The sequence below is a fragment of the Rhinopithecus bieti genome, unplaced genomic scaffold, assembly GCF_001698545.2.
Source record: "Rhinopithecus bieti isolate Rb0 unplaced genomic scaffold, ASM169854v2 scaffold_34391, whole genome shotgun sequence".
NCBI lineage: Eukaryota > Metazoa > Chordata > Mammalia > Primates > Cercopithecidae > Rhinopithecus > Rhinopithecus bieti.
In genome coordinates, this window is record NW_016814542.1 from 137,403 (window position 1) to 148,291 (window position 10,889).

Below are 10,889 nucleotides of genomic sequence, written 5' to 3' on the forward strand. Positions count from 1 at the left end.
CCACCGCTGACGCCCCCCGGCACCCGCCGTCATGCCCCTGGCCGCGCCGCCCGCGCTCCTGCTGCCGCTGCTGGGGCTCGCCGCTGCTGCCGTCGCGGGTAAGCCCGTAAGCCGTCCCTCGCCGGGACCGCGCGCGACCGCCGTCGCCCCCTTCCCAACGCACACTCTTCGTCCTCGCGCACCCGAGGGCGGCCCGCAGACGCAGCGCCTGGCCGGGCATCCCGCCCTTCCCTGCACGACCATCCCCCGTGGGTCCTGGCTCCGGGTCACCTCTCACCCGCCTGCCCTCGGGGAGGGGAGGTGGCCGAGAATACGGGAGGGCCCTGTCTTCCTTGGAGTCCACATCCTCAGCGCAGACCCCACTCTGCGGGGAGGGAACCCCCAAATTAGGCCGATTGGCCGGAGAGCTGAGGGACTTGGAGTTGCACGACGGGCGCCGTTTCAGGGCCGTTTCAGGCTGAAATGAGAAGCGGGGACATTGGCGGCGATTTCCCCAGCTGGTGCGCGGCCGGGGTAGGGTTGCTGGGATGGGGGTGGGGGCCGGAGGAAGCAGGCCCTCTTTTGCAAGCAGCGCTGTTTGTCTAGTTGGTTGGTGTTCAAGTTGTTGAAACAGGAAAACAGTTCAGCCAAATAACCCCTGGATGGAAGAGGAACGGGAACAGGCCAAGCTTGGATTTCACTGAAATCAAGGGGTTTTAAAGTTCTAGTCTGCTGTTGTGCAAGTGACATCTGAAAAATCACACACGTGACCACTCACTTACAAAATGACTTGTGAGGAAAATGCACAATTCTATTGACTGTGGTTTTTTTTTAAAAAAATTTCCATACATGCATGTCAAAAATATGTGGATGGGGAGACTGGAGAAGAGAGACTTCCAAAAACACCACTGACTGAACAATTCCAGGAATTAAAGAGCAAAATAAACAAGAACTAAATTAGTACTTGTGTGGGCTTAAATAAAGTGCAAGAGATTTAAATAAAATGCAAGAGATTCCCCCCCAACCCCGGCCCCGAATTTCACTGCCTTTTTATAATAAGTGCCTGCTCGAAGTCTGCTGACAGGAATATTTCAGTGGACAGCTCAGAACTTGCATACAAACCCAAGGTTCCTTTCTTGAAAGCTTTTGTGGACCAGCATTTATGACTGGTTATGCCACTTGCTGCCTGTCAAAGGGGCAGAAACAAGATGTGCCCATGTTCACACTGTTCAGACTGGGAACATTAATTTTGTCTAAGACAAAGCTGGGCTGTCTCTGAACCCTTCTTCTGCACACCCTCATTTTGCAAGCCAGTAACATCTCAACTCTCATGTAAACCACCCTCTGCGAGGCTGTGCATTTGTACTTTAGGCTAGTCGAATTTTCTTGTCAGATTTTTCTTTCTTGTCAGACTTTTAAAGAAAATCAGTTTCTAGATTTTGGTATGTCTCTTCTTCAGTGAAGCTGTTTTGACCAGCAATAGAGGGCACATTTCCCTTTGGAAATTTTTGTGCATTTCCTTTGATAAGTCCACTGTGGATCAATAGGCTTTTCAAGAGCTTTAGAAAAGTGCATGATGAATAAATTAATGTTGTTAATTAATCAGCTCCTCTCAGTCAGGAAGCTTTAAGGATTAATTTAGAAATGAATGTGAGCTTTGACCTAGCTAGTTAACCAACTTATCTGCACTTCAGTAAAAGAGAGATAATACTTACCTCATGGGGCTGTTGGGAGCATTAAGTGGAAACTTCACGTCTGGTCCCTGTTACAGGTGTGGTTCATCTTGGTTTCCTTCCCTTTATTCTCTTCATACAAAATGAAGGGTAATTGTTGCAACCAGAAAACATATGAATACCACCTTATGTGTATTGGATGTTTATGGTTACTGAGCACATTCATATATATGCTAATGTTTTAGGGCTGAAAAACTAAGTGTGTTTTTCATAATACTAAACAAATCTCCCATCCAAGCAAGATCAGGGGTCATATTTGGCTTAGAACTAAGTCAAGAAAGAGTTTGTTGCTGAATACCAAGATCTTAATAGAAAAGCTCTTATGATGTTGCATAATAAAATATGGGTATTGCATATAAATGTGATATTGAAATGGAAATCATTGTTATTTTCTGTCATTCTGGAGGTTATTAGTGAAGTGATCTTATGTTGTTCTTTGCTACTATTTTGAAAATCACAGTGGACAAAACATTCTTTAAATTCCTGAGTGAAAATCTATGGCATCCCTTTAAAAAGTTTTTCCGTAAGGGTGCTTAAGCACGTAATAGATGATCAGTATGTGTTTATTGGTCAGTGGTTTCCTATGCCTGGCATGAGATAAGTGAACAAGCATGTTCTGAGTAAGTCCCTCATTCCATGATCATCATGTGGATCAGAATCTCGGGATTTTGAATTGCCATGTCCTACAAGCCTTAGATGAGGTGCCTCTGCCTTCTTCCCTGATGTCATCTCTTACCACCCTTCCTGTCATTCACTCTGTGTATCCATGGAGTAAACAGTATCTGGGTACTCCAACACCACTGGTCCTTCTGTGCACACCACCTTCCCGCAGTCCTTGGCATGGCTGCCCCTACCTCCACCATTCAGATCTCTGTTCATATGTCACCTTCTCCAAAGCCTCCCTGAACACCCACATTCTCCATCACATCTCCATGTTTTATCTTTTCCAAGCCTTTCTGAATGCATCGTGTTTATTCATCTGTCTTGCTTGTTGCTTCTCTTACCAGAGGGAAGCTCCATAATAACAGAGATTTTACCATCTTGAGGATTTTTGTTTTGTTTGATTTGTGTCCCTGCACTTTATTCTAAGTTATAATAAAAGGATGAAAATTTAGGTGAGTTATTTAAAAGTAGGTGGGATAAGTGGATTGCAATTTTTTTCAAATTCTGTTACCTCTGCTATGCACTCATTTCATAGATTGAATTCAAAGCCTTAAATCACCTTAATCTATTGATGCCACCTTTTCTTTCTTTCTTTTTTTTTTTTTTCCGAGATGGAGTCTCACTCTGTCACCCAGGCTGGAGTGCAGTGGTACAATCTCGGCTCACTGCAACCACTACCTCCTGGGTTCAAGCAATTCTCCTGCCTCAGCCTCCCGAGTAGCTGGGATTACAGGCATGTGCCACCACGCCTGGCTAATTTTGTATTTTAGTAGAGATGGGGTTTCACCATGTTGGCCAGGTTGGTCTCAAACTCCTGACCTCGTGATCTGCCCACTTCAGCCTCCCAAAGTGCTGGGATTACAGGGGTGAGCCACCGTGCCCGGCCTGATGCCACCTTTTCCGACTCTTGTGTATGACACAGTTATGTTTCAGGAGAAATTATCTCAGATTAAATATTAGAGGATTTTAAAATAAATTTTGCAATGTTAATGTTTATTTTTCTTCCAATGAAAAAGTGAAATTACAATTAGGTATTATTTCAGGACTTATTTTACTGTTGAGAATCTTGTAACAATTTGCTTATGTGTCGAAAACTAGTTTTGCAGCAAAGTTACTTTCCATAATTTTTATTGTGCATATCAAGTATTTCATTCCTTTTGTGGGTTAATTTTTTTTTTGTTGTTTTTATTTTTTTGAGACAGGGTCTCACTCGGTCACCCAGGCTAGAATGCAGTAGTGCAGTCATGGCTCACTACAGCCTTGACCTCCTGGGCTCAATTGATCCTCCCACCTCAGCCCCCTGAGTAGCTGGGACTACAGGTGCATGCCACCATGCCCTGCTAATTTTTTTTTTTTTTTGTAGAGGTGGGGTCTCACTTTGTTGCCCAGACTAGTCCCGAACTCCTGAGCTCAAGTGATCCTCCTACCTCAGCCTTCCAAAGCTCTGGGATTACAGGTGTGAACTGCAACGCCTGGCCTATTTTAGATTTTGAGGGCAAATCTTGAGACCAAATCTTTAAAAAAATAGACCAGTGATGCCCAAAGAGAAAGGTACAGATTAACAATGGCACACCCCTTCTATGAAAAAATATTATTCATAGCCCTTCTGAAGAGGGAAGTGATGGGAGAATATGGAGATGCATATCTTGAAAGCTAGATTGGGAAGAGTGATACGGAGAGGGGATGGGGTGTCAGAGTGCCTCGGTTTCCTTGGGATTCAGAGAGATCTTGCAGCTCAGAGTACAGCCACAGAATCTCTGGATTAGTCAGGGACTTGGAACAGCCACTCCCTCCTCCATGCATTATAAATGTAATAAATAGCCCTTCTTCTTCATCTGTCTCTGCCACAGTTGCCCTTGCAGAAGTTATGTGACTACAACTCATATCTTAATGGGAGAGGAGTAAAGGTCTTACTATTGACAATGAAAATAAAAAAGAAGTCTTTGCCATTTCCTTTATTAACGTTTAGAATAAGTATGTCCCAAGAATCACTTCCTCATGCTGTGCCTGTTTTTTTTTTTTTTGTTTGTTTTTAAAAAAAAAAAAAAAAAGAGACAAAGAGAGAACTTATAAAGGAACAGACAGTTCTATTAGATTTGACTGGTAATGCAAAGTATTCCTGTGGATATGATACTATCTTCTATTAGCACATGATAATTTTAGGCAGAGGATCTATATAGAAACTTTTGGAGTTGTGCTAAGTACAACTTCTAAAATATTCATGAGGCTCCTAAATTTCTATACATATTAAAGAATTATAAAATTATAAAATCCCTAAGAGTCATTTAAGTGCATTATTAATAACAACCTATCATTCAGGACTGCTGTGAAGAAATAAGAGTCATAGAAAGGACCTTTGCAGAGAGCTTAGTGGGCAGGTTTTTAATTATATTAGGACTATAGCAAACATACTTAGCGTTGATGACTTCGTTTAGCCTTTTGCTCATGAGGTGCATGAACGTCAACAACTCTCCTCAGAGGAGTTGTCCAGCCTCTATTTGAGCCCTGTTCTTCTCAAAGTAAAAATATATCTTTTGAGTAGTGCTTAAAACTTGTTTCTGGGGCACACAGTCTGATCTATAGCATGAGAAAAGGGGTTCCATGTTGAATTAACTGGAGTTACTGCTAAGGCTGAAATGAGCCTAAGGAGAAGACAGTTGAAAGTTTTGGGGAAGTGAGTCAACAGTCTGTTTTCTCTTTTTCTATACACATCCTGTTAAAAAAGTTTTTTTTTGTCTTGTTACATGCAGATGCTCCTCGACTTAGAATGGGGCTATATCCCAATAAACTTGTAAAGTAAAAAAATCGTAAGTCGTCCATCATTAAGTTCAGGACCATTTCTGTATTACTAACTTAGTTATTCATCAGTGGTCTTTGAGTAGCTCGTTATCATTATCATCATCATACTCATTCCCATACTGTGCAAACACAGTAGCTTTGTGTTTGCTACTCCCTCTGTTTGCCTGAAATATCCATGTGACTTTTTCCCTCCTATCTTTTCAGACACACACACACACACACACACACACACACACACACACACACGGAGAGAGAGAGAGAGAGAGAGAGAGAGTTGGTTCTCTGTTTCTCTGGAGAACCCTAATACAATAACTAATAGGATAGTGTGGAAATGAGACAGTGTGACAATCAAGGCTGGATTATATGAAGCATTGCATGTCCACCTTTGCCCTCCTTTGAATCACTCACTCTGGGAGAAGCTACCTGCCATGTCATAAGGACCCTTAAGCACCCCTGTGTAGAAGTCCACATGGTGAGGAACTGTGGTGTCCTGCCCACAGCCAGCACCAGCTCACCACCCATATGAGTGAGCCTTCTTGAAGCTGACCTACTAGCTCCAGTTCAGTGTTTAGATGGCTGCAGCCCTAGCCAGCATCTTCACTGTAACTTCATAGAGACCCCAAGCCAGAATCACCCAGACAAGCAACTGCTTCTGAATTCCTGACCCAGAGAAACTATGTATAATAAGTGTTTCTTGTTTTAAGCTGCTCATTTTTTACATAGCAATAGACCACAATACACCATCTAACATTATTTTACATATTTGTCTTCCTTTCGCGTATCTGCCTCAACTGGAACATAAATTTCCAGGAGGACAGGAATTTTTTTCCTTTTTGTTCACTGTGGAATCCCAAGCACCTAGCACAATTTTTTAACAGCAACCCCCTCACATAGGTACTGTTATTCCCATTATACAGATAAGGAAACCGGGACACAGTAAGTTAAATAACATGTCCAAGATTGTGTAGTCAGAGTCAGACTTTTCTCCACAACCTAATGGGCTTAACCAGAGTCCTGTATTGACCCACTTCTATGCACCCCTTCCAGTGTTATGTTCAAGGCAGAAGGATAGTTATTATTGAGAGTACAATTAGATCTCAGACATGGTCTTTGCTGTCGTGGAGTTAAAAATCATTTGGGAAAACAGGATGCATATCACATAGCCGCTATATAAAGCAGGATCTAATGAGTGCTATGTAAACGTGTATAGGCCGTCAGAGGGTAACACATTTCCTTTTCCAAAGAAGAATGACTACCCATAGTTCTTATGATTTGTGCCATATTATTTTCAAAACCCTAGCCACAACTAATTGGAATAAGGATAATTTCCTTAATCAAAAGCTGACTAGGCTAGGCATCAGCCCAATATGGGGCCTAGTATATGAACGCTAAGCCTATTTGACTGTTGAGATAGTATCCTCAGTTTTCTTATTGGCCACGTATCTGTACAATAAAGCTATCATCTTGTAGCCTGAGCATGTCTTTAGTCCTTGTTGCCAGAAAAGGCCTCTCATGCATAATGCAGTTTAAAAGTCCTACAGATGTTCAGAGGAGTCATAGGTTAGAGGAAGAAAAGGCTGAGACACTTCATGGAGAATTGACACGAGCTGCCGCTGAAATAAGCATATACCTTAATCAGTGTTTTAGAGATCATATCTTCGAATCGTTTTAATTTATAAAGTATAAGAACTACATGTTTTCACAGCATGCCAGCAGCAAAAGATAAAAAAAAAAAGAACTATAAGTGCTTGGGTGTTGATTATATTTTGTGGACTTATTAGACATATTTTATTTTATATAAATGGTATTTCAAAATTAATTCATTTTGTATATTGTTATTTGTTGTAAGTAGAAAACAGTATCTGTAGTTTTGACTAGAAATAATACAAAAGTGCATTTCTGAACCTGTGGTTCAATAATTGCCAATGATTTATAAAAGCGTTTCAGATGTCATTCAGTGTGGTAATGCAGTCTGCTTCCATTTCACTTTTAAAAAATCCATAAGGTAAAAGAAAAGAGCAATAAAAGGAACCAGAAGAAAGTAAAAGAGGGAAAAAGAAGAGAAAGAGTAATCAAAGTTTGTAGTTTAGAGCCTCTGCCCTTTTGACTTTCAGTTTTTTATTCTGGAAATGACTGCTGTGTCCTCTCTGTCATGTCTCAGGCAGCAGAGAGGGGAAGGAGGGAAGAAATCTGCCTTTACATCCTAGTTCACTCATTCAATGAATATTTATGGAGACCTTACTAGGTACCTGTAACTGTGCTTTTTTATTTTATTTTATTTTATTTTATTTTATTTTATTTTTTTTTTGAGATGGAGTCTCGCTCTGTCGCCCAGGCTGGAGTGTAGTGGCCGGATCTCACTCAGCTCACTGCAAGCTCCGCCTCCCGGGTTCACGCCATTCTCCTGGCTCAGCCTCCCGAGTAGCTGGGACTACAGGCGCCCGCCACCTCGCCCGGCTAGTTTTTTGTATTTTTTGGTAGAGACGGGGTTTCACCGTGTTCGCCAGGGTGGTCTCCATCTCCTGACCTCGGAATCCACCCGTCGCGGCCTCCCAAAGTGCTGGGATTACAGGCTTGAGCCACCACGCCCGGCCCACTGTGCTTTTTATCATACACCCTTTGCCTGGATTCTAAGCATTATACCTGACACACAGAAGTTGCTCAGCAAATGTCTGATACGGATGATGGGTAGATAGGTGACCAATTGTTGATAACTTGTTGAAAAGTATAAAAGATGGAATTTTGCATCTCACTATCATGGAGTAGAAGACTAATACTTCCATTAAGAACAACTAGAAAATCTAGATTAAATTCCTGGAAGTGGATTTGAAGGAATAAGAGTTTCTCTGAATAAAGACCAGATTTTCAAAGAAGGTGGCAGAAATGTGTAATGAACCTGAGATGGCTGAATGCTATTTCTCAGGGAAAGGATCTACCTGCTCCATATACAGACTTTCAACCAAGTGTCTTGTTTTCAGACCTTCCTCCTACAAAGCTGTCTGGCTTCTCCAATTCCTGACTCGATTCTGGACTTCTTTGCTTTGTAAATGTTGGTATCATGTAATTTTATAGCCAGATTGTTTTAATGTTTCATAATGAACATTTTCCCAAAGCAAAGTGTTTGTTGCAAAACAACGGTATCTTTAAGCCAGCATTGTGGGAGAGTTCTAGATTCCTGCCAGAGTTAAACCCAAGGTAGTCATATGTGTAATTCAAGTGCTTATAAAACAGCTGGAAGGAAAAAATAACTTGGATATAAAATAAATTTAGGTGGGTCACAGTGGTTCTAGAGCCTAGGCTTAAAAATGCACATCTTTATAATAAACAAAAAGAGACCAAGATAGAGGTGAAGGAGATGTCCCTTTAGAGCAGTAGAGGAAGAGGTATGGTTCTATTTCACCTTAAAGAATCTACTTTGATGAGGTGTTAAATTAAGGACATTCATAAGAACATTAGTCTCGTTTTCCTGTGCAATATGAAAACTTGTGTGAATATTTATAAGCTAGCAACTTGTTTTTCTCTTCTGTTCTTGGAGGTATAATTTGAACAACAGGGCCTTGTAAAAGTCTTAAGACTTTTGAAATTGTTAAATACTGCAAAGATAACCTTCAAAGAGAAGTGTGTAATCCTGATTGGCTGTCTTCTAGATAGTTTGTTGCCTTGAATTCCTAAACAACCTAAAAACTTGTATCTTTGCTCTATAAAGTCAGAAGAGAATCATTGGCACATTTCTCTTTTTCCGTATGTATAATGGAGAGAAAGAAATTCCTTTTACACTGGTTGATTTCTTATTTTAATAAAGATTTAACAAAGAAAATTGCCTTTGTGTGTATGTGAAAATTTAATATCTAATATCCTTATCTTTGGGAATTCATGTAATTCTTTTTCTCAAGTTATTTAACAGTGTTCTTCTTTTTTCTACATAGACTGTCCTTCATCTACTTGGATTCAGTTCCAAGACAGTTGCTACATTTTTCTCCAAGAAGCCATCAAAGTAGAAAGCATAGAGGATGTCAGAAATCAGTGTACTGACCATGGTAAAAGGCTTATTCTTTTCTGTTTGTTTTTTCACAAATTAGTAAACAGTGTTCATTAATTTCTTTAAAAACTGATTTTGTCACATATGACTTTTAACTGGGTCCTGAGATTTAATGTACAACTTTTATTTGACAACACACAAGCTACAGGCAGTGGAATTGGGTATATATTTAATCCTGGAGTTGGAAGACAGTTGTTGGACAATATGGTCCAAAGCAGGGTCTATTTAACATGCATATCCTGTGCCAGGCACTGTGCTTAAGCACACCATATACTTTACCTGGCTTTAATTATCATAACAAACCTATCAAGTGGTGTTATTATCATCATTTTATTGAGAGATGAAATTAACTTCAGTTATTTGTTCAAGGTAACACAGGAAATAATTGACAAAGCCAGGATTTTAACCCAGGTCTGTTGGATTTTAGGCTTAGAGTTCTTAATCACTTAGTTATTCTCCTGGAAAGTGCTGAAGTCAGATTACATAGGACCATGAAGTAAGACTGTAGTAAAAAAGAGTTTATCAAGGAAAAATTATAAAAAGGCTATTTGCTAGAGCATACACTCAGTGTTCTCTAGGAAATAGATTTGTAACTTCACATTGTAAAATATTTGAAATAAAAATGTCTTTTTTTTTTTTTTTTTTTTTTTTTTGAGACAGGATCTTGCTCTGTCACCCAGGCTTGAGTGCAGTGGCATGATCACAGCTCACTACAGCCTTGAACTCCTGGGTTCAGTGATCCTCCCATGTCAGCCCTCTGAATAGACAGGACTACAGATGTGCGCTAGCTATTTTGTTTGTTTGTTTGTAGAGACGGGGTTTCACTATATTACCCAGGCTGGTCTGAAACTCTTGGCCTCAAGTGATCCTCTCACCTTGGCCTTCCAAGGTGCTGGGATTATAAGTGTGAGCCACTGCATCCAGCCAAAAAGTGTCATTTTTTAAAGACTGTGCTTGGAGGCTATTTATATATTTGGCTATTGGGCCCAATTGAGCCTCTAATTATTGTGACACTTTTTTTTTTTTTTTTTTTTTGAGATGGAGTTTCACTCTTGTTGCCCAAGCTAGAGTGCAGTGGTGTGATCTCAACTCACTGCAACCTCTGCCTCCTGGGTCCAAGCGATTCTCCTGCCTCAGCCTCCGGAGTAGCTGAGATTACAGGGGTGCACCACCATGCCTGGCTAATTTTTTGTATTTTTAGTAGAAACAAGGTTTCACCATGTTAGCCAGGCTGGTGTCGAACTCCTGAGGTCAGGCAATCCACCTGCCTTGGCCTCCCAAAGTGCTGGGATTACAGGCGTGAGCCACCATGCCCAGCCTAAAGGTGCTTTTTATTACTGTTATATTCTTCAACGATAACATTTGGAAGAATGTTTCAAACTGTATTAGGGATACCTTAATCAAAATCATATACATTTATTATAGAAGGAATAAATGTAAACACTGAAATTATTAATCTTATTAAAGTGCCACATAGTCCTAAATACATATATGATGCTTCCCTTTGAGAAAGTCTTACATGAACATTGGCTCTGTGAAAACAAGACGAAATTTCCAACATGCCAATATGGTTTTATTTCAAGGCAGCTGAAATAAAATAATAGCAATTCTGCTGGTCTTAGAATATTTTTAAATCAAGTTTTCCCTTGCAACTATTTTCTTTCTTTCCTTCCTTT

The 10,889-nt window shown here is 40.5% G+C and overlaps 1 pseudogene across 1 annotated transcript in view; it reads left to right on the top strand.

Moving 5' to 3' along the window:
• Nucleotides 1-6: 6 nt before the first annotated feature.
• The window catches only part of LOC108514817 (CD302 antigen-like), a 24,025-nt pseudogene continuing 13,142 nt past the window's right edge, over nucleotides 7-10,889 (top strand). The window contains exons 1-2 of the transcript XR_001881353.1: nucleotides 7-98; nucleotides 9,101-9,211. The product of XR_001881353.1 is annotated as a CD302 antigen-like (transcript). The remainder of the gene's footprint in view (nucleotides 99-9,100; nucleotides 9,212-10,889) is intronic.